The sequence below is a fragment of the Spermophilus citellus genome (genome assembly GCF_964194105.1).
Source record: "Spermophilus citellus genome assembly, chromosome: 2".
Classification (NCBI taxonomy): Eukaryota; Metazoa; Chordata; class Mammalia; order Rodentia; family Sciuridae; genus Spermophilus; species Spermophilus citellus.
The window spans coordinates 49,008,540-49,034,805 of NC_138183.1; positions in this window are offsets into that span (position 1 = coordinate 49,008,540).

Here is a 26,266-nt window from a genome sequence, read left to right on the forward strand (position 1 = left end):
TGTATTAAAATTTCTGTTTGTAGTTGTAGAGTTGTCTATTTATAGTTAGTTCTGCATATGTTTTAAGCTACATTTGAATAATGAAATTCAAGTTTGAACATTTACATAATCCTTGTGAAATGAGTACTGTTTTATTTTTTCTCACAATAGATTTTATCTAATATACCTACACCAAATTTTATTTTTATTTCTACTTTTTTTTGGTCTTTATATTTCAACTGTACTTGATATAAAGGGTATATTGGTAATTTCCTTTAGAAATTATCTGGAAAATGATTTTCTTTTTCACTGGAAAGCATGGTCCTATTATTACTACTGATATATCTTTACAAATTTTTACTATTGTTTTTGTTATGTCATCTTTTTTTCTTTGTTGTCTTGAATTTCTTATATTTTTAATTTTATTTTTCTATTGTAATTTTGAAGGTATTACACATTGTAATTATTTGGTGTTTTAACTTTAGATAGCTCATCACACCTATAGAATTCAATTAAAACAAAGATTTTTTTTCACTTTTATTGATGCACTGTAGTTTAACGTAATAGTTGGGTTCATTTTGATATTACCATACAAGCTATTTTCCATAAACTATCAAATTAAAATGGCAATAAAATTCTATAAAACTGATATCCCTTCCTCAATGTAATGGCTTTGCTCTTAAGTATTACAATTTTATAAGGAATAAATGATAACTATGACCATATATTACTATAGTCTATACAATCAATGTTTGTTTAGATTTACCAACATATTTATTCATATCATTCTTACTGTTTATCCTGCATCTTAGAATCTGAGATGATTTTTCTTCTGCCTAAATTTATTTTCCTATTTTGTTAATAAAAATCTCTTGGAAACCAGAGTTTTATGTTTTTCTTTTTTTAAAAAAAAGTCAATGTTTTCATTTTTATTCTTTAAGATTTTACTGAGTATGTGATTCTAAAGTTAAAAGTGATCTTTCCTTGGCACATTATATTTTTCTTAAATTAAATTACAATAAATTTAATATGTATGCTAGGTAGGTTCTCTTTCTCATTCCTGTTCTGTGTGTTCACCGTGATTTGTCAAACTGTAAATTTTTTATTATTTACTCTGATGGGGGAATGTATGAACCTGAGGCTAATGTTTTGCAATAATCCTGGAAAAATCTCAGCCATTATCTCTTCAAATCTTGTTTCTGTTCTAATTTGTCTATTATTCTGGACTCTGAGTAGACAAATGCTAATCTTTCTCATCACACTATGTATGTGATTTAACCTTGCTTTCCTATTTTTATTCCTCCTATTCTCTGGTTACATTCTGGATAATTTCTATAGATATCAATTTCAGTTTACTAATGTTACTTTTAATTTTGACTATTTCTGCCATTTAATTTATGCTTTGATTTTTTGGTACATTGTATATTACATATATTTATAATAGTTATATATAATATACATAATATATTATATACACAACACTGGTTTCATTTTGACATGTTCTTAAATGGATATAAAAAAAATTGTTCTATTTCAATCCACAGTACTTCCTCTTTTTTTCCCCTCCACCCTTTGTCTCCCTTATCACTTTCTCTACACCACTGGTCTTCCTTCTATTTACTTATTATTTTTAAAATTGGTGCATTATAGTTATACATAAAAGTGGAATTTGTTGTGATATATTTGTACATGTACATAGCATAATTTGACCAATTTTATTCTACAGCTCCTCCCCTTTACTTCTAAAATCTTACTCATTTCTAGAATGATTCCTTATATGATCTCTTAGTGCATGCTCATTCAAAGACCCTTTCATTTCTTTTGGAGTATGAAATATACTTATTTCATTTTGATAATTCCAACACAAGATGTATTTTCCAGTTTCCTTCTGTTATTTCTTGGTTCTCCTATTGACTCAGGACCATGAGACTTGTTTTCTTTCTGTAATATAATTGATCTTCATTACTCATGGATCCTATAATTCTGAATGAATCTTCTTGTTAAAATTTATCTGTAACCTTAAAATATATGATGTTGCACTTCCACAATCATATGTGGACATGCACAGTGTGGCAAAAAAGTTGAGTCATCCAGCATACACCTACCCAGTTGTGGTCAAACAAGGTGATGCTCTACTTCTTGTTTCAGCTCTCATGCAATAAACAATCATCCCTTTTGAAATCTACTTAATACCACCTTTTTCCACTTTTGTGCTTTTTTTCTCTTTTCTTATGATTTCATACTTTAAAGTGGCCCCCAAGCATAGTGCTGACATGCTGTCTGGTGTTCCTAAATGTAAGGCTTTAGAGTGCCTTGTGGGGGAAATATGTATGGTAGATAAGCTTGATTTATAAGTCCCTTTGGTCATGAGTTTAGTGTTAATGAACTAGTAATATAGGTATTAAATAAGGTATCTTTAAACAAAAACATACATAATAAATATGATGTATTAATCAGTTAATGAAAAGTGTGACCAGAGATTTGTAGAAATCTAACCTCATATTTCCCCAAAAAACAGTGGTTCCATATTTGCTAATTCAGTGTTCACCACAACTTTATAGAACATAACTACTATGACAAATGAGAATTGATTATGTTTGCTTATTTATTTCTATTCTTCTGTGAGCTCATACTCATTGAATTTTATCTATTGAGTTATTTTATGAAAAAAAAAGCTATATTTCTTCAGAACTATTTTGCATTTTCTTTGTCAGTTGCCTGGAAGTGATAAAATCCCAGGATGGCTTTAAATAAAGCTAGCTACTAGAAGTACTCCCACCAAACCATTTGAGTTAATTCAGGTCACACAACTTGTGAACAACTATTTTGGCTTGTGAATTCTCAGTAGAGGTTTTTATTTTTTCTTCCTTGTCCTCTGTGTACCAGGATGGGAAATCCAACTTTCCTTTTGTTAACATTTCTCAGAAGGAGCCACACTTTGGAGGTCCCTGGTTTAAGTGGAAGGCTGCTATTCACTTGGCAGGCTGGCCCTGGGGTTTATTATCTCTCACAATTTACACAAATTGTCAGAAGTGAACTTCAGGTTGATCAGTCTTGATAGATTTCCTCAAGGAACATTCTGATTCTGACTTTGCTTCCTAGTTTTATGCCAGGACATTCATTTTTCCTTCATTAAAAAAAAAAAGAACAAAACAAAACTTCCCTGTAGATGTGTTAGTAAGTTAAAAATCTTGGAATAATGCTTTTAAAAGATGAAAATCAATTTTTAGCTTTGTTGTTTGTTTTCAGGAAATGCACTTTATATGCTAGAAAAATAAGTCCTCTTTTTCAGAATGTTTATAATTCCAAACTATGATCAAAATCCTAAAATAGAAAAATTGTTGACATAGAGAAAGATCTTCCACCCAATTCTTTTACCAATGTTCTTTCTAGCTCTGTGATTTAAGGGATTTCTATAATTCCTTGATTTTCATGATGTAGTACTTCAAAATGGAGTATTTTTGAATATACTATGAGTTGTTTGTTGTGAACTATCAAATGAGATAATGCATATGAAAACATATATCATAGTGCTGCTCCATACTTGCATATTAATTGAGAGAATGTAATCTAATTAACACAAAGCTCCAGAGTCTTGGAATAAAAAATATTTGAATTCCATATCATCTGGGAAAAACTTCAGGAAATAAAATGAGTGAACTTGTACTTGTTTCAAGTAAGTTGGATAAAATTCTACTTCTTTTAAATACTTACATCCAATCATACACTTTATTCTTGATTCCTATTTCTAAAATAAAGAGAATCATGAATATTCTCCTGCTCACATTTTAGTAATATTGCTAACTTGATGATTACACTTGAATACCTTTATGCTAACTATCATGGTGACTCAGATTTTTATTAGGTTATCAGTATCAATACTCATTAAAATAAATATTGTTTATTAAAATAATAATATTATTAATAAGTAAATGTTGATGTTAAATTTTCACTCATTATTCAATTTGGGGGGGAAAGAATAAATGTTACACTATTTTATTAGAGTACATTCAGCTGTAATACTACTAGAACCAAATGTGTAAGATACTTAAAACAGAAGTTTATTTCACACTTACATTAGCATTTAACATGAGTTTCCCTAGCTTGCAGGCCACTCTCCTCCATGTGGTGATTTAGAGAGCCAGACCTTTTTTACCTGTAGTTTTAGAGTCTCTTAAGATCCACTGTGTCATACCCTTCTGCCAAAAAATGGTGCATATAACTTTTACTCACATGTCTTTGAAGAGACTCCATCACATGTCCAAATCCAACCGCACAGGAATCTGAAAATTTTTGCCTATCTCAATATAGCAGAAGAAAATAAACTGGATGTTTTGGAACAGATATTTCAGGCCAAATTAACAATAAGCATACTCTTTGCAGTAAAATTCTCTTTTATTCTGATGTGATGTAGCATTTTTCTTCACAGGCTAAAGTTGAAATTAATATACAATACCCATTAATTATTAGGAAGTAAAGTGAAGTAGGGTAACAATAAGTGTTCTACATTGTATTTAAGTTTCTGTTTAGGTAGCACTTCAATTGTACATTTACTATATATAATATATAATATATTCATTATAACCATTTTGCTGAATAAGGTTTATCTTTTACCTCAAAATAAAGGTTCTAAATGCATGCACTATAGAAATTACTTCTATAAGTAATTACAAATTCATAAAGAAAAACTGTTTTATTGACAAAGTTTCCTGGCTCAGGGTGTGTGTGAATAAAATAGTTGAAATGGCTCTAACACTTGGCAGCAGAAACTAAATAAAAGTTCATTTAAAACAAATGCCAAGCACCTTTCTTTGGCACAAATCCTTGGGAGCAGAGAGACATAGTATGACAGCTTAAAGAGTGTCTTAACAATGGCTTGTCGCTTTATCAGGGATGTCTAAGAAGCAGGTTAATAAGATGATGAGAATGAAGGCTCAATATGACAAAACTACAAAGCACTTTCTTCATGTCATTCCTCTGAGATATGTAGGTGGCAAATATTATCTCTGTTTTGTAGATTGAAAAATGAAATAGTTTATGCACTCAACGACATTTCACTGACATTCTGATTTTTAAACAGGTGTAGTTTCCTTTTATAGACCTCTAATAGATATTACATCAGCTTTAGACTTCTGTAATAGTTCTGAATAATAGCACCTCTAGAGTTGTTGAGATAATCAAGGTTTAACTCTGTCTTCTTTTTCATAAACCTTTTAAGAGCTAATTTCATAGACAAAAACTTGGAATGTTATTTCTAACTCTAGAAAGAGAATTTGTAAGATTTAGAGATTCTTTAGAGAGCATTTGTAATACATATATCTTATTCTTAGCCCTTTTATAATTGAAAAGAAAACTGGTTGCTTAAACATTGACCATGTGCATTATTGAACCAAATACACACATACATACACACAAAATCCAGAAAAGCCAATCCCTGTCTATTTCAATATATTAAAATTGAAAACCAATTGTTACAAGATCCAGACTAAGCTTTAAGCTAAGATCACCATTAAATACTGCATAATTCAGAGCATAAAGTTAATGAAACTGAAACAGAGTGACCAAATTGCAATCAGAGAGCTCAGAAGTCAAGAGTTCCATAAGTAGCATTCCGACAGCAATGCTTTCTTTGCCATTTGTGAACTGGGGTGCAGGAATCCCATCCATCTCATTTCTGATCATTCTAATCTTCTCTTACACCCCTATTAAGGTTGTCTACATTTTTCTCATACAACCAAATTGACTTTAGTGCATATTTATGGTTATGAATATCAGTTTCAACCTCCTGAATTAGAAAGGGAACTAGAATACATTTTCATAATCTCTATATGATAGAAATACTTGCTATCCTAAGAAGAACTCTGTTCTATGCTCTTTTATCTGCAAACCCCAAAGGTTCACTAAAATTCTGCATAAACCAGAGTTGTACAAAAATGGCCAAAAAGTCACTTGCTTTTATCAGTATCTCTAGGGGGAATAGAATGAAATGTATTTCATAAAAGTTAATTACATTATCTCTCAATTTTTAGGAACCAATTATATGACTGTAAATTTTAACAACAAAAATGAATTATGGTAATAACAATTTATGTATGACAATTTTAAAGCTAATTAAATTAATTAAAAACCCAATTGCATTATCTATATTGGCCTTCATATCCTTTCTAAAGCAATTAGTTATTATTCATCTTTACTTAAGAACTGGTATGAATTAGTTATATGCTATTTTGTGTTAAGTGTGTTTTATGATATTACATTTTAGAAATTTCATGTATTTCAAAAATAAATTGTATTGCTTTGTATAGATTAGTCAAAATAAAATGCTCTCATAAATATGGTAAATATTTAGCCTTAACTATTAATTTCATTTTAAGGCTAATAATTATCAATTAAATTATTTTAATAAGTAAATGAATCATTAATAAACAGTTTTCTGGATTACATTACTATCTTTTCCAGGTACTATTTCCCTCTGTTGTTCATTGGAATTAACTCATGGACTTAGTGTTTTACCTTATTACAAACAGTTGATGACCTGTTTGGATCCAATTAGCAACACCTATGACTTAGATATTTATTTGTACTAATTTTATAATTTGTGTTGGAATGTTATGGCATAAAAAGCAAGAAAGGCAGAAATTTGAAAGGAGGAAGGAAGGGAGGGAGGGAGGGAGGGAGGGAGGAAGGAAGGAAGGAAGGAAGGAAGGAAGGTTGGAGCATCTTCTCAAAACCCGATTAATCAAACAAGTATATATTGGTTGCTAAAAAATCCCTATTTCTTTTTGTTTTACATTCTTAGTATTGCTGAAAAAGAGAAAGTATAGTGGTCTCTACAACACATCAAAATATATCATGTGTTTCCTTGACAGTTTATCTGCTACTATAAAACATGTACTTTTCAAAGTTTTAAAAATACATGATCAATAAAGGAAAATATATTTAAACTAGTTAATCAACTCATATGAAACATTCTCAAGCACTTAAAGCAAAAATGTAAAACCTCTTTATTTTTTGGTATTAGTAAAACTATTTCAAGTTGCTTCTTTTTTCTCTAAAAATAGTTTGTAGAGGTTTTGAACCATTGTCTTATAAAGGCTCTGAAATATCTTACTATTAAAGAAAGAACATTACCAGTGCCATTACCAGAATAGCATAGTAATATTTGGGCAGAGTGTGTTCTGTGATATTAAGTTTATACATGACTAGCACACAAAAACAATATTTAAATTTCATCTCTGAGTTTAGTGAAGTGGAAACCCTGCAATTTTTTCTGTCATTGCCTAGTACCTTTTCTGACTCTAGAGTAGCTTTTCCATAAAATGGGCTATATAACTACAAGGGAAATTTTAAGGAAGTGGCAGAAAAACTAGACAACCATGCTATAATATTGTTTAAGCAGCTGAACTTTTAAGAAAGATTTCCTTTGAACCTTAAGAATTTTCATGCACATGAATATTCAATTGCATGAATACCCAGTAATTTAAAAATATGACACTATTCAAAACTGTATAGGGAGCTACTATTTAAAGGAGGAATTTTTATTCTCAAATTTCATTAGCATCAGTATATTAATGATAGTCAATGCATTTCTTTCAAAAGATGAAAATATTTTTGTTTTACTCCTGCTTAAGGAAACACATCGTTTACAGTGATATATGTACATACTTGGTGTGTTTTCTTTATGTATGGAAGAAAAGTAAAAACAGATGTCATCAAGGTTGATTTGTCATGAATACAAAAAGGAAGTATTGCAAATAAACCTTGGTGTTAGCAGTGCTAAAGTGAGGAAAGCTTGTCCAAATCAGTGTAAATGCCAACAACTTTCTTATTTTTTATTTTATCAATATTAATTAAGTTCTATGAAATAAGCAGATAAACAGTCAATAACAAAAAGGAAATTATGAGTACTTGATGTTATCTATGTAGTAGTATGTGTGTGTGTTTTACTGTGGATTGAACCCAGGAAACTTGGATGAACCAGTGAGCTACATCCCCAATCCTTTCTTGGTTTTTTGTTTTGTTTTGTTTTGTTTTGTTTTGAAATGGGCTCTTGCTAAGATGCTGAAGCTGGGATTACAGGTGTGTACCACTGCACCCAGCTGTGTCATAATATTTAAATATCTTTGAATCCTCTGACAAAAAACAGACACAGTAACTAAATAGAAAAGACAGAAATGCATGGACAATCTTTATAATGAAGTTCAGTTTTAAGGTATACATATGAACCCCACAATTTTGTAAGTAAATGAAACAAAATTATCAGAAATCCTGACTACTAGGATTGATGTCTAATGGGGAGAAAACAAAATAAAGCAATTGAAAATCTGATATACCTGAGAACAAAAGAAATCCAAATGGCCAACAATTATTTAGTAATAAATACACAGATCAATCTGTGTGCAGGGACTAAAATCAGGAAGAGTTTGACCCATGCAAAAGTGAGTAAGTGCAGGGGTTGGTGAGAAAGTATGAAGAAGCTGGAGAAGACTTTCAAAGTTGAAGAGCCAAAATCATTGAATAGCTAAAAGACATTGAGAAAATGGTACAAAACATGAAAGAACATACATGAGGAATATAAAAATCCCAAAATAAAGTAACAGAATTTAGGACATAATTAGAAACAACAGGGGAAAAAACTCTTTTCAGATATGAGAAAACAAACTAGAGGGAATGTAAGAATAAATGCAAAAGATTTGAACCTTAATATGAATAGATAATGAAAAGGATGAAAACCTTAAAAATCAAAACAGAAATTGAGAATGATTTTTTAAAGTTTTTTTTAAGTTAATGATTAAAGATTAAAAAAAGGATAATAGTAGTCTCTGAGGTTAAATAACAAAACAAAGGAACAAAATAAATCCAATCAACAATAATTCAAGTAACTTTCCTGAACAATTATAAAAATGTTGAAGTGACATTAGTTAAAACTACTGGATAAGCAAGCACAAAAGCTTGTTTCTCTGTAACACATGAATGAGAACTAGCAGAATCAATTTTATTGGATTTCTGGGAGCTAATAAAGAGTTTCTGGTAAGCAGGCAGATTCTTAATCAATTAAACAACAACACCACCTAAGTTTCAGTAATAACATTTTTGGGGAAGCTGAGGGATGTTATTGGGCATTTAACCCAGAGGTGCTTAACCACTGAGATCCATCCCCAGCAATTTTACTTTTTATTTTGTGACACGGTCTCTCTTAGTTACTTAGAGCCTCACTATATTGCTAAGGCTGGATTAGAACTTGCAATCCTCCAGCCTCTGCCTCCCAAATCTCTGGGAATTCAGGTAAGTGCCAACATGCCCAGCTGTCAGTGTGAATTTTTGTGTGGAGTTGCATTTTAGCTTGACTCCATCTCCCACCACCAGTATATAATAGTCTTTGAGGACAACAGTTTCCAATACAGATGATCTCCAACCTATGATGGGTTTAAATTCTGGAAAATTTTTCAAAAGTGAAAATATCATAAGTCAAAAATGCCTTTAATGCACCCAACCTACAGAACACAGGAAACTGCAGAGTGTCAGTTATCCATTCTTGTAATTGTATAGCTGATTGGGAGCCTCTACTCACTGCTACTACCCAACAGTGTCAGAAATTATTGTGCTACATACCAATATCCCTGGAAAAGATAAAATTTCAAAGTATGGTTTCTACTGAATATGTATCACCATTGCATCATTAGTAAGTCTGAAAATACTATCAGCTCAAAATTCTATATTGGCAAAACTGTTCTTCAAAAATGAAGGAGAAAGTAAAAACATCCTAGCAGAAATGGAAAGAAAATTTGTAACTAGTAAACTTATCCTACAAGTAATAATTTTAAAAATATTTTAAATGATAATGAAAGTGTACTAGGCAGAAACTTAAGTCTACATAAGTAATCACATAGATAATTACAAAGTTTATTAGTAATATGATTTTGGGTTTTAAATCATCTTTTTCCTTTTTTATTCAAGACAAATAAATAAAATATTAGTCTTAAGTCTATGGTGATAAACACTCATATATAAAGATATAATTCGTGACAATGAAAACGTAAAGGAAATGTAGCCAGTTTGGAACAGGGTTAAAATATGCTCATAGAGCTAAGATTACATTAATTCAAACAACATTTTTATAAATTAAATTTTTTGTGATCTTCCGATAATCTACTAAGAAAGATCTAAAAATAATTTTGTAAAAGAAATGAGAAAGGTGATGCCCGCGGCCTGCCCGAGAAAGAAATCAAAATTTTAGACTAGAAATCTGTTAATCTAATACAATATGGCAGTAAAGAAAGAGAAAAATGGAAAAAAATAAGTGTGTCCTTGTCAGTAACTGTAGTCAATATAATTAATTAAACTATAAATATAATCTTATAGAGATTAATAGAGTAAAAACAATCAAACCATATATTGTTATAAGAGATTCACTTCAAATATAAAAACAAAAGTAAACTCAATGTATAGAAAAACACATTCCATGCAAACAGTAACCAAAAGTGAATTGAAGTGGTCATACTCTGTAGGAATGGCTATAGCAACAAAGAGCTTAAGCCAAAAACCACTAAAAAACAAAGGGCATTATATAACAAAGTCAATTTATCAAGAAGATATAATAATTATAGAAAAATATACATTCATTACAGATCCTGAAAGGGCATAAATCTGAAACTAACAGAATTGAAGAAGGAAATGGTCCAAAAACAATAGAGAACCTAACTGGACAAAAGTTAAACAAGGAACTATGACAAATAAACACCATCATAAAACAACCAGATTTAACAAACATTAACCTAGTACACCACCCAACAACAGCACAGGACACATTCTTCTTAAATGCACACAGAACATTCCCCAGGAAAACAAAGAAAAACTTTGTGAGCTTACAAAGATTGAAATCATGGCAAATATCCTCTCTGACAATAATGGAATTAAAATAAGTAAATAGAGGGAAATTTGGGAAAGTTTCAAACATGTGGAAATTCAACCACACACTTCATCAGCCAATGAGTTAAGGTATAAAAAGGGAAACTAGAAAAGATATTGAGATAATGAAATTAAATCACAATATACCAAACCTTATGAGTCAAAAACAGTTCTCAGAAAATTTTATATACCTAAAAACATGCCTTTTAGAAGATCCCAAATCATTAACCTAAATTTCTATTATACATAATTAGAGAAAGGAGAGGAAACTAAGCTCAATGGATACAGAAGGAAGGAAATAATAAATACTATAGCAGAGATCAATCAAGTAGAGAAGAGAAAAAAGTTGGTACAGAGAAACAAAACTTTTTTTCTATTTTATTTATTTTTTTATTGGTTGTTCAAAACATTACAAAGCTCTTGACATATCATATTTCATACATTAGATTCAAGTGGGTTATGAACTCCCATTTTTACCCCAAATACAGATTGCAGAATCACATCGGTTACACATCCACATTTTTTACATAATGCCCTATTAGTAACTGTTGTATTCTGCTACCTTTCCTATCCTCTACTATCCCCCCTCCCCAAAAGTTGGTCCTTTGATAAGAAATGAACATGAAATGTTTCTACCAACCTTACAGAAGTAAATCACAAAGGAATACTATAGACAATTGTATCTAACAAATTATATAACTCAGGTGACATGAAAAAAATTCCTGAGAACACGCACACAATCAAAGCTGACTAATAAGACAATGAAAATTTAAATAGACCTAATAAGTAGTAAAGCTAGGAATAAATATTTCAAAAAAGACGAGACTAGAACAAGATAATCTCAATGGTGAATTCTATCAAAAGTCTGAAGAATTAACACCAATACCTCTCAGATTCTTGCAAAAAAATAGAAGAGGAAAAAGTATTTTTAACTCATTCATGAAACCAGTCAGACTGTGACATCATCAGAACAAGAAATTATAGACAAATATCTCTCATGAATACATATGAAAAATCCTTCATAAAATACTAGCCAGCTATGGTTATCATATTAAAAGGACTATATCCTGGCACTTTGAAATTGATCTCAGGAATGCAAGGGTTCAGAATATAAAAATTAATGTAACATACCAAGAAATTTTTTAAATGCAATTGCCAAAAGTTGATGCAGAAAAAGCATTTGACAAAATCCAAAACTCTTTTTATGATTTATAAAAGGCAAAAAACTAAAAACAGAAGGACACTTTCTTAACTTACAAAAGGTATACAACATTTCACATCAATTTCTACAAAGGTTCTTAGGCCAGTGGGAACCAAAAACAGACATGTCTGCCACAGTAGTACCAATACCATGAGAACAACTGAACTACATCACAGAAAACTCACCAGGAGCAAATGAGCCTTAGAAACTTTACCACTTGCTTGAGTTTGAAGAGACTGAACACAGGCACAAATGAAGCAAAGCAACTTAATTACAGACAGGATGTTACCAAAAGCCCAGTCTTCCTCCAGATGCCAATCTAGTAAGGAGGACACAATTTTGAGAAAAAGGAAAGATACTTTATTGCTTTGATAGCAAAGGAGAAACAAAGGGGCTGTGATTCTGTCTATCAAAGGAATCAAAGGGCTATTAAATACGGTTCAAAGGCTACATTCTGCTTGTTCTCCATTGCAGCTGTAATTCACTTGTTAATTTCTGAGATCTTCTGGTACCATCCTCAAAGTCTGGATTACTTCATTGCAATGGTGGGTGTGTACTCAAGGACACATAAATCTACAAATAGGAAGAAAGGTAATTCTGTTTTCCCCGAGATTCGAAAAGTGGAGAGATTAGGGAAGAACAGAGGGAGAGGAAGAGAAAGAAAAATGTCCATTTTAAAAATAGGTTTCAGTGGCAGAGCAGCAAGGGCTACATTCAAAGTTACAAGGAGGCGAGGATAAGCAGAAGCCTAAGATTCATGGTGATTCAGGTCCCTAATTCTCAGGAAAGCTTTCAAGCAGGTGGAATCTCATCTACACATGAGTCATGTCATAGTAAAGCTGATATGACTACAAAAGCACTCCTCTTTGGTTTTATATAGTGGGCCCAATTTGGTTCACTAATCTCAAACATTGCAGAATACTCTAATTATGGAGGAATTAGTTCACAGTATTTTTTTCCCAAATATTTCTCTTTATCTCAGTATGTTGCATTCTCAGTACATTCTGCATGAGGATTGCAAGTAAAAGGGGAAAAGAGTTGGATCTGTGAAGGTCATTGGGAACCTGTCTTCCTCAGAGTATCTGCAAAAAACATACGGTTAATATTATACTGAGTGGAGGACAGAAAGATTTCTCCTAAAGACAAGGATGTCCAATCTAGCCAGGAAATTATACACATACATACATACACACACACACACACACACACACACACACACACACACACACAAATATACAATTTGGAAAAGAAAAAAAAGTAGTGTTTCTATTCACAGATGACACGGTTTTCTATATTGAAACCCCTAAGGAATTCACCCATAGAAAAGAAAAAAAAATAATGCTAAAAAACAAATTCAGCAAAGCATCAAGATATAAGATTGACACACTAAAGTCAATTGTATTTCATATATTACTAATTAATAATTCAAGACAAAAATTAAATAAAATGTTACCTACACAATACTATTTTAAATGGTCCATTGCTTAGGAGTAAATTTAACCAACAAGTTGCAAAACCTGTGTGTAGAGAAATAAAAAACTATGATAAAATAAATTTCCTAAATAAATGGAAAGGTATCATGGGGTCATGCATTAGAATATTTAATATCATTAAGATTTGGAGATGGTATTTGCAAATTGGTGTACAGATTCAATGCAATCCATATAAAAATTTCCACTCTCCTTTTGAAGAAATGTGCAATCTGATTCTAAAATTCATATGGAATTGCTGCAGAGGATGTCAAACAGAAAAAAAAAAAACTTGAGAAAAAATAATGCTAGAGGTTTTACACTTCTGGATTAAAACTTATTATAAGACAATTTTATTGAAACAGTGTGATATTATGGTAAGAAGAGAAAATGCAAAAGTTGGCATCTAAAATCAAATTTTGACAAAAATGTCAAGACAATTGCTACTGTTTGAATGTTTCCTCAAAAATTATGTGTTAGAAACAATTTACAAAGCAACAGTGTTGGAAAGTAAGACCTAATGAGATGTGCTTAGGCCATGATGGTAAAGTGAATTAATTAATGCCATTATCATATGAGTGAGTTCATTATCACAGGAATAGTTTCATTATTAAAGGGAAAGTTTGGCCTCTTTTTAAGCACCCTTTCTTTCTCCCCACCTCTTCTGCCATGGGATTACACAGTAAGAAGGCCCTTAATAATTGCCAGGGCCTCATTTTGGAATTTCTAGCATCCAGAACTATGAGCCACTATATTTCTGCTTCTGATAAATTTCTGAACCTATGAAATTTTGTCAGATCAGCACAAAAGAGGCATAAATCACCCTTAGTTGGGAAAGAATTATTATTTTCAACAAATTGTGTAGGTACAATTGGATTTCCACATGCAAAACAAAAAGTGAATTTTGACACCTACCTCATGCCATATACAAAACAACAACAACAACAACTCAATGTAATAGCTAAAAGTATAAAACTTGAAAGAAAACAACACCTTTGATTGGCAATGGATTCTTAAACATGACACCAAGAACCAAGAACACAAATAACTAAAGAAAAATAAAAGAATTGGACTTACCAGAATCAAAAATTTTGTGCTTTCAAATAACACTATTAAGAAAGTGAAGACAACCTACAGTTTGGGAGATGACATTTTTTAAAAAATCAAAATATATAAAGAAAACTTAAAATTTAACAACAAAAAAGAAAACAACCAAATTTAGAAATAGAAATGAACTTGGATAGACATTTCTCCAAAGAAGGTAAACAGATGGCCAACAAGAACATAAACATATGTTCAATATTTTTAATCATTAATGAAATGCAGAGTAAAACCCCAATGAATTACCATTTCATACCCACAAGGTACTTTAATAAACAAATAAACAAACAAAAATTACAGGAAAATATTGGTAAGAATATGGAAAAACTGGAACTTTCATATTCTCCTGGTAGGAATGCAAAATAATAAAATTGCTATCAAAGGTTTGGTGATTCCCACCATTCTGTCTCTTCATATATATCCAAGAGAACTGGAAACAGATGGTAAAGCAAAAAGTTATACCTAAATACTTACAACAGCATTATACACAATAACCCAAAATGAAAATAATCCAAATGTCCATCTCATGATAAATACATACATATATATATATATATATATATATATATATATATATATATATATATATATATATATTTGGTACTGAAGATTGAACGCAGGGGCTCAACCACTGAGCCACATCCCCAGCCCTTTTTTATATTTTATTTAGAGAAAGGGTCTTGCTGAGTTGCTAAGTACCTCACTAAGTTGCTGAGGCTGGCTTTGAACTTTCAATCCTCCTGTCTCAGCCTCCCAAGCCCCTGGGATTACAGGTGTGTGCCACTGTGCTTGAATATAATTTTATATGTACCTGTGATAGAATATTGTTTAGCCATGAGAAGAAAGGATATATTGATACTTTAATATGAATAAACCTTGAAGCTTTATATTAAGTGAAAGAAGCAAGACATAAAAATCCACATATTGTAGAATCCATTTATATGAAATACTCAGATTAATTAAATCCATAAAATCAAAAAGCAGATTAGTGACCAACAGGGAGTAAGGAAGAAAGAAAGAGTAAAATAAAGAGTGGCTACTTAATGGTTATCAATTTTATTATTAGGATGATAACAATATTCTGGAATTCAATAGTGGTAATGGTTTACAACCTTTAAAATACTAAAAACCACTGAATTGTACAATCTTAAAATGCAAAGTGATGGATTTTGTTAGTGAATTTTATCTTTAAAAATTGAAATATTATATTACAAGTACACAGCAACATACCTGAAAATATTGAACTGAAACAACCAACACTGAAACACAGTCTAATAAAATTAGTTGACTTGAAAAAAAAGTAATTGGGGCATAAAATTTTTTTTTAAATGTTACTTACAAGGAAAAGAAGAATAAATATTACACAATTTTTCAATAGTAGCTTTTTATGTTAGAAAAAAAGTTATGTAAGGTATGTTTGACATACTCCATAAGACAGACTATGAGACCAGGATTTTTATAACAAGCAATAATAACTTTCCAGAGTAGGGCACAAACTGTTTTTCATGCTAAAGAATTTAAGAAAGATGGTTCCCATGAATCCCTTCCTGAGTAATCCTTAGAATTCACTTCAAGCAACTGAAAATTAAAAAGAGATCAACATGAAATCTAAAGGTTGGCTTTATGCATATATCTATTTTATAAATAACAAATTGAATGAGGATTAAAAGAATCTAGTATGTAATAAAGCATATGTTCTCACAATGCATACATAGCACAGCTATAAATATTGAGGTTACTTGTGTAATTTTTATTTTTCTAAGGAATTTGACAATTTTCCCTAAGTTTCCCAATTATTGATACAAAATTATCACTATTAATTTCACTTATTTTATTATTTGCTTCATAGTTTCTTTTTTAATTCCTAATATCATTCATTTGAGCATAATTTTCATTCTTTTTTACTTTCTCAGTCTTGTCCAAGATTTATGATATTTATTAGTCAAGATTTATGATATTTATGAATTTTTAATGAGGAACCAACTTTTATCTTAATGACACCTTATTTCATTGTTCCTATTAATCTGTGCCCTTAGGGACTGGGATTGTGGCTCAACAGTAGAGCATTCACATAGCATGTGCAAGGCCCTGGGTTCTATTCTCAGCACCACATAAAAATAAAGATATTGTATTCAAGTACAACTAAAAAAATAAATATTTAAAACAAAATCTGTGCCTTTATACTTGTTGTTTTGTAGTTTATTTTATTTTGTCTTTAAATTTCTTAAGTTTAAGGATTCACATGTTAATTTTTAGTCTCTCTTTTATTCTAATAAGTTTGGGGCTATAAATTTCCCTCAAAAATTACTTTGGCTATTTCTCAGATTCTTGATCAATTTATTTTCATGGCTATTAATTTTCCCATTATGAGTTTTCATTAAGATTTAATCAGGCTTGAGGCAGTTTTTTCCCCCCTATGATCACTAGGTGGGCCATCAAAATACAGTCTGCAAGTCCCCTTTGTATTTTAGATATCTTCAAAGTTACAACTCACTCCAATGTGTTATTTATATAGACTTATATATTATTTCTTGTTGTTTGTATCTTTTGAGGGATCCCTTTGTATTCTGCCTCATATTTCAAAACAGCATATTATGTTAAGCATTTTAAAGGAACTTTTTTAGAAATTTCTCTGTGCATCTCATCTCTCATATTGAAAAAAAAAACACCAGAAATTTAGCAATTATTTGTTTAAATTATCTGTGACCACCTGAGCTTCTAAAGTAGATTTTATTCTCAAATGCTGTTGTTTGCTCAGTTTAATGGCATGATATAGTGCACTATAGTTGGAATTATGAATAAATGAGTATGTGTCTGAATTTGAAGAGTTAGGCAAATGTTTGAAACCAAACCAATAAAACCTATATAATATTATCAATTAAAGATCACTTATTTTATAATAAAAACATGTTACTTAAATTTAATTAGCATGATTTCCAATAAAAATTCTAGAATTAGATTTTATTTCTTAAGTTACCATTTGAAAAGAGTAATAGTCATTGTAGTTTAGTACCTTTCTAAACAGACTAGACCTTAAATATCAAAAAGGAATTTTTAATATCACTCTTTACAAGTACAACTTTAAATGTTGTGAATTTCTGCCTTTATCAATAATAAAACATCAAAAAGAATAAAAACACCCTGACCAGCCAGGAAAATAGGATACTTTTCCATAACTTAAAACAAGTTTACACACCTCTCTTCTCTCTCTCTCTCTCTCTCTCTCTCTCTCTCTCTCTCTGTCTCTGTCTCTCTCCAGGACATGAACAAAATATCTTTGTTGAAGCCTGCCTAAGTCTACACTTTATATTACCCTGAATATCATGGGACTTTTAATGACCACTCTTGATGTCATTAAAAGTTGTGAATCATCACTGACTCAGATACATAACCTCTAGTGAATCCCTGACAGCACATTTTTTTAACTATTTAAATTTAACAGATCACTTGGGTACAATTGCACAGGTAGAACATTAAAACTTAAATTCTTTTTTTCACATTCTGTCATTCTGTCCTGCATAATCAGTTCCATGTTCTGAACTCCTAAAAGAAAATCATTTTTAAAATCTATTGCATTTACTTTGTTTTTTAGTCCCTCCTTCCTTTCTATTTCTTTCCTCCACTTCTCTCTCCTTCCTTCTAAAATACCGCTTCTCCCTTTTTCTATTTCCTTCTCTGCTGATCTCTACAATTGCTTAGTATTAGTATTGAACTTTTTGCCTCCTTTCCCTTATCAAGGTTCAATTTCATCAACGTGGCAAAAGATATACAAGTAAGATGTCCCTCTAAATCTAGCTTCCTCTTGCCAGGCTGAAGGAGAAAAGCAGGATAAATCTCAGCTTTAGGGTTAAAAGGTGTAATTTCCTTAGGAGCTTGAAAGATCCCTTCAAGTTTTGTCCTCAAGCACATTCATTTCAGTTCTAATTGACATGTCTCCACATTGGCGAGACTCCAATTCTTCCTGGAGCCCAGAATAACCTCTCAGTGCTGCCTTTGGTCCCTGCTTATGCTCACTTTCGTCAAAGTCACAGTGCGCTGCCTTCTGTGTCCTAGGGTTGGTCTGTCTCTCTGCTTTTCCTTCACACTTTCCATGCTGAGTTCTCTTTTCAGGATGGAATGAATCTATTCTTTTTCTCTCCTGCAAGAACAGGCACTAGGGATCTAATTACTGTAGTCACGATATCTCTAATAGAAATGTTAAGTTTGAACACAATGTATGATGTTTCTGGGAGACTTCAGAGAGATCTGAATTACTGGGGCTGTCCTGCAGTTCTTACTGTTTGGGTGCCACATCTCTGCAGCTGTTCTAAAGAAGATTCAGTTTAGTTATATAACTGAAAGTCTTGGGGGTCTTGAAAATTTAAACTTTCTCACATATTTCACTATGTAATATTTATTGAATACCTACCTAGTGTCAGGCATTTTTCTAAATGTTTTATACTATTAAACAATTTAACCCCCACAAGGCTCTGGAAGTTGATAAAACTGTCCCTTTTTTATAGCTACAGAAGTGAACACACAAGGAGAAATCTAGGGTCACATGCCATCTGAAAACCAAGCCTTCACTCTTTATCTATAACTGCCTGTTTGGATAATCTTGATGAGCTTGATTCGAGGAATTTCACATTTTAATAACTATACCAAGTGCTTTATTTTGTGGTTAGTTGCTCTTCTTACCAGCTCTCAGGAATATAGAAAATATTCTCAATTTTCTGACTGGTGAGGATTAAGCAGTTTAATGTTAGCTACTTGATGTTCTCCAGTAATAACTCCCAGTCTGCTGCTTCACAGACCAGTAAATATTTTGTTTCTCCAGAGAGAATGAAGGTTATGATTTGTATATGAGGTGTTTCCCAAAAATCTCATGTGTGAGACAATTTAAGAAGGTTTAGAGTAGAAATGATTGGGTTTTGATGAGAGCCTTACCCCAGTGAATTTATCACCTGATGGGATCAATTGAGTGGTAATTGAAGGCAGGTAGGTTGTGGCTGGAGGAGGTGGGGCATTGGGGTATATACTTGTATTTGGCAAGTGGAGATCTCTCTCTGCTTCCTGATCATCCTGTGAGCCCCCTCCCTGGAGCCCCAGAGGAATAAATATTAATAAATAGCCAACCTTCTATGGACTGAGACCTCTGGAACTGTGAGCTCCCAAATAAACTTTTCCTTCTCTAAAGTTGTTCTGGTCAGGTCTTTCAATCACAGCAGCAAAAAAGCTGACTAAAACAATAAGATATTGGATTTTATTAGTAGAAGAGTTGTCATAGTATCATTCTTGGTGAATATTTTTAATATTATATTAGGAAAAAACAAAAATTGGAGAATCCTGAGGAAAATTATGTATATAGCTATTCAAAAGCTATATACATAAATAACTATAAATAATAATGCCTGAAACTAGGTAGGTATTCAATAAATAACTATAAATAAAAACAGAGGAGTGAAAATACTCTTTATGCAGAGAATCCCAAAATGCATCTAATTAGCACTTACCAAATATGTCAAACCAGTTGGGTGTGGCAGTGTGCACCTCTGATCTCAGCATCTTAGGAGCTAAAGCAGGAAGATGGCAAGGTCAAAGCCAGCCTGGGCAATTTAGTGGGATTCTGCCTCAAAATAAAAAAAATAAATAAAAAGAGGTGGGAATGTAGCTCCGTGATGGAATGTTCCTGGGTTCTATTCCCAGTGCCACATATTAATTAATTAATTAAACGAGTACCATTTGTTGAGCACCTCACAATAAGGGGGATTCCTTTTGGATGGAGGGCTTTATGAGTGTCACCTGTTTATATACTGGTCCCTCTCAATTCCCTTTCAAGAGTATGGTTGATAACAATGAGAATTTGAAGAATCTTTATGGACTGTGATTTAATAATGTCCCCAATGACCTCTCCTAAGTCAATTCTTGTCTCAATGATCCTTTGATCAGAAATGGAAGAAATACAAACATGGGTAGAATAGCAATGAAAGCAGTGAAATGCCAATGGCAATGTCTATGGTGCAAAGCGATAGCACACTATAAAGAAGGTCAGATTCATTAAGCCCTCCATTAACCAGCCCTGAAGAGTCTCCCCCCCCCCCGCCCCATTGCCAACTCCCCCTTCAACACCAGGAATAAAATTTTTGACAACAGATCACACCAGCATCCTCCAAATATTTGAACTAATGTTTATTTTAAGACTTAGAATGTAATAAAGAGAGATATTTAAGTCCCAAAGTTATTTAGAATTAAGAAGATGACTTTCAGATTTTTCCCTCAAGATTCCTGTTCCCATTTCTGCCATCCTGAAAGTCTTATAATAGCTAATCGAGAAATGATTCACAAGGTCACCCATTCCCAGACACCCAAAGGGCAGGCAGGACCGGCAAAAAAGCTACTCACTACTCTCCCCAATTAAGCCAGCCACAGAGTTCCCAGAAAGCCTATTGACAGATAACCAAGTGGTTCTCACAGTTTTAATTCCTTGGACTATTTCCGACTTACCCTGCAGTAAGTGAACGGAACTTGGACAAGCATAAATGTACAATAGCATCATCATTGGCAAGGAGAATATCAGTGTGTTGGTCATTGCAGAAGAATTAAAAATCCTCGAATATAGCTCATCTGTGTCTACTCAGGGAAAAAAAGTAGATGGAGAACTAAGGAGACTGGATATTGATAGACATGGATACTTTTCTGTTTTAGCAGAGTGAAACACAAGTCTCAGTTTGATCCTCAAGGAGTTTGTATTTCATCTTGTTTCTAAGTCATAGAATATAAAGTGTACCATGTCATTCAATCCAGTTATTGACACAGGACTTTCCTACCACAGTAGCTCTGGCAGTTGTCAGTGAAACTCAACAATCCCACTTCTCTGTGGCTAAAATCCTCCACACTCAGTGTGAAGTAATCAAATTCTTTAAGGTAGTATTCATAAAATATTGTTTTAAAATCCCTCACTACCTTGATCACTCCCTTGGTCATAATTTTAATGCACAATGGCTTATAATAATGTGAAATATCAGTGACAAAGAGGAAAGCAGGCCTGGCATTCTCAGTGAGGCCACGGTGTTGGTCCGTTGAATAAACACAAAGAACACAAACAGAAGAAAGGGCCACTGTATGATAATGGTGGATAAAGCCAAAAAGAAGTCTAATTTGTAGAAATTAAAAAATATCCTTTAACCTGATTGCCTGCTGGGTTTTTCTTCTTAGTCACTTATAGTGATAATCTCAGTTCATTCCTTCTTTCTTGATTAAGAATTATTAAGATGTCTGTACAAAGAAGAGCAAATTGTGCCCAAAGGACTTTGTGTCCAATCACAAAGTTGATGACCATGTCATAGCAAGGAAAAAAATATATATGTATATGAGCAATCATTTGGTCTATAAAATGAAACTAAGATTAAGCAATAATACCAGTAGTACTGCTACTATTGCTATTAAAAAATAACAAAATAATAAAATTAGAACTACTATTCTCCAAGTGCCTATTCTGGTTTTTGGCAGGCTACATGCTAGGCAATTTACATTGTTATCTCTTTAATGTGGTTAGTTTATGAAATAAGTACAGCAATCTCTTTTTACAGATTAGAAAGATTGAGGCTTGTGAAATAAGTAAATAGTCCAAGATCTCTCAGCTAAAAATGAAATCTTGGAACCAAGATCTAAAATCTGCCAGACAAGATATTATTCACTCATCACTCAGCAGTGAGTAAGACTAATATTCTCGTAGTGGTTGTATCTAACCACAAGAGCAATGCCTTCTGAAATCTGTCTGACCAGAGAATGTTTATTGTAAATTCTCAAAGACTATATGTATCCAGCTATGAATCTTCTTAGCATAGGGAGAATGCATGCCAATTTTGGCTGGCTTAAACATTCCTTTTTTGAAGAATTTCCATAGAGTTTGGACATTTTTATTATTTCCATTAAAGCTTAGTTCCAAATACATCTGCCAGATCTTCTATGCCAAGTACTAACTACAAAATTGTTCTGTATTAGCCAAATTGACATTTTGTTCCATCCCTCACTAAGCTCCCACCGTCTTATCAAAAGTTGGAAATAAAAACTGTTAAGATGGCGGCAGGAAGGGAGTGAGCCGCTCCATGCCCCGCGCCGCCGCGCCCGCAGTATGTGTTGCCGCGTCTTAAAAGAAAAAGTAAAGATCGTTAAAGGAGATCTGTCGACAAAGACTAAGCACTGTGTCAAGAAAGGGGCCTAGGTGGAGTGAGTCCGTCATGACTCCAGCGCGAGCAGTAAGGCTGCAGCCCCCGAGCTGCCCGGCTCTCTCGGCCCCTTTTCCCTCTCCTCTCCGCCTTTCCGCCTTGCTTCTCTCCCGCCGTCTCTCCTCCGACGCTCACTCCCTGAATCTGGATCTCAATTTCTTTCCCCCGCCCTGCCCGCTCTTTCGCGTGCCCAGTCACCCGGCCCGCGTGGGCCCCACAGTGCTGCCTCCCCTCCCCCAGCCCGCACCCCCTCCCTGGGTGTCCCGAGGGCCGCAGCTGGGCCACTTCCGCCCCTGCCGCTTCCTGCGGAGCACGTTACAGCAGACTCTTCACCGCGTGAGTGAGCCGCCGACCCGCCAAGCAAAATGGAACAGCTGATAAGATGAGTGACAATTTAAAATCTAAGTGATCCAACATGGCGGCGGACACGGAGAGATCAAGTCTCTAACCCCTTCAGCTGCGTGGGCATAGGGAGAAGTAAACTGTCAAAATGCTGTTTGCTCAGGACCACTAGGCAATGTTGAGCTGACGTGGATCCGGGGCGAACAGTCTGGGCTTCTCAGAACACACCGAGCCCGGATCAGCTGCACTCAAGCTCCGATTCGCCTGCTTCTTGTGACTCAGCACTTACGATCCTGCTGAAATATCTAGTCGGCCCACCTGAATTTACAGAGGTAAAAGCCAACCGAGCACGATAGCCAGACCGAGGGAATCAGGAGTGACGCGGGACTAGCAGCGCAGAACTCCCGGCTACCGCTCCCACCTGTGCTGATAACTGAGGTCCCTTGCACCAGCTACCAGGGGAGTTGCTACCAGAGGGCAAACAAATTCACTGGGGGTTCTCAGCCCCAAGCTCTACAAACTTAGGGTCTGAGGGAGGCAAACAGGGAGAGTGTGCCCAGGCTTTCATGAAAACAGGGCTCCCAGGAGCAGCAGACCTGGCGTATAGCCAGTATTGTGAGGAGTGTCACAGGTGAGCAGGGCCTGGCTTGAGGAAACAAAAGAGAAGGCCCTAGGCACTCAGGATTGGAGACCCGCACAGTCTGGGAGGAAGAGCTGCTGCACAGTGATTGGATCCCACCTATAGAGAAGAGAAGCTTGGCCCAGTGGGCACAGCTCCACCTACTGGAAGAGAAGTTAATCAAGCTCTATGACTGCATTTATTATTTTTTTTTCTTTTATTTTATTTTCATTTTTTTTGTTGTTGTTCTTTAACTTTTTTATTAATGTTTTCAATTTTTTTAAATTCTTTTTATTTTATTGTTATTATTTGTTTTGAGAGAGAGAGAGAGAGACAGAGAGAGAGAGAGAGAGAGAGTGTTTTAATATTTATTTTTTAGTTTTTTTTCTTCGGTGGACACAGCATCTTTGTATGTATGTGGTGCTGAGGATCGAACCCGGGCCGCACGCATGCCAGGCGAGCGCGCTACCACTTGAACCACATCCCCAGCCCCTTATTTTATTATTATTACTATTATTTTTTAAACTTTAATTTCCATTTTTTTAATTATCACTATAATTTTTTTTCTAATTTTTGTTTTTTTCTTTTTTTCTTTATTTTCAATTTTTTTCTTTTGTCTTTTCATTTTTTTCAATTTTCTTATTCCCCCTTCCTTGAATTCTACGTGCCTACACTCATTCCCTTTAGTGACTTCTTTCCTTCCCTTCTAATATCTTTCCTCCCAAGCATCAAATAAATTTATAAGAGTAAACAGTAACTCAGCAGTCAAACAGAACAAGAAGTAATATGAGCAGCATAAAAAAGCAAGGAAGAAAAGAAGTACAAACAATGCAGGACAGCCTAAATATTCAGGAGGACCTAGAGTCATCAGAAAAATGGCCATATAAAGAACTCAAGGAATACCTTAGACAGATGGAAAGGAACCATAAAGAGGATAAAAGACAGCAAATCCAAACCGCGAAAGATCACATTGAAAATTTATTACATAAACAGATAAAAGAAGAAGTTAAGCATCTTTATCAGGAGATAGAGATTATAAAAAAAATCAAACAATAATTCTAGAAATGAAGGAAACGATAAACCAAATTAAAAACTCAATTGAGAGTATCACTAACAGAGTGGAGCAAGTAGAAGCCAGAACGTCAGATAATGAAGACAAAATATATCATCTTGAAAAGAGTCTAGCCAACTCAGATAGGCTGGTAAAAAATCACGAGAAAAACATCCAAGAGATTTGGGATAACATGAAGAAACCAAACTTACGAGTCATTGGGATAGAAGAAGGTACAGAGATTCAAACCAAGGGAATGAGTAACCTGCTGAATGAAATAATTACAGAAAACTTTCCAGAAATACAAAAGGAAACAGATATACAAATTGTAGATGCATACAGGACACCGAGCACACAAAATCACAGTAGACCAACGCCAAGACACATTGTTATGAAGATATCCAATATACAGAACAAAGAGAAAATATTAAAAGCTACAAGAGAAAGGAGACAGATTACATTTAGGGGTAAACCAATACGGTTAACAACAGACTTTTCATCACAGACACTGAAAGCAAGAAGGTCATGGAACAATGTATTTCAAACACTGAAAGACAATGGATGCCAACCAAGAATTCTGTATCCAGCAAAATTAAGCTTCAGGTATGACAACAAAATAAAGATCTTTCATGATAAACAAAAGGTAAAAGAATTTGCAGCCAGAAAACCTGCATTACAAAGCATTTTGAGCAAAACACTACACCAGGAAGAAATGAAAAACAATAACCAAAACCATCAGTGGGAAGTGCCTCAGTAAAGACAGAGGGCGAGGGGAAAGATAATCACGGAGAAACAAACTAAATATTTTTTTTAAATAAAAAAAAAAAAAGGATAAACAATCAAACATGGATGGAAGTTCAAACCATATACCAATAGTAACTCTGAATGTTAATGGCCTAAACTCTCCAATAAAGTGACATAGGCTGGTATCATGGATTAAAAAAAAAATCCAACAATATGCTGCCTCCAGGGAACACATGTGATTGGAAAAGACATACACAGGCTGAAGGTGAAAGGATGGGAAAAAATATACCATGCACACAGTCCTCGTAAGCAAGCAGGGGTGGCCATCCTCATATCGAATAAAATCGACTTCAAGACTAAGTTAATCAAAAGGGATAAGGAAGGACATTATATACTGTTAAAAGGAACCATTCACCAACAAGACATAACAATTATCAACATTTATGCACCAAACACTGGTGCTGCGACATTCATAAAACAAATTCTCCTCAAGTTCAAGAATCAAATAGACCAAAACACAATAATTATGGGTGACTTCAACACACCTCTCTCACCATTGGACAGATCCTCCAAACAAAAATTGAATAAAGAAACTCTAGAACTCAATATCACAATCAATAACATAGACTTAACTGACATATATAG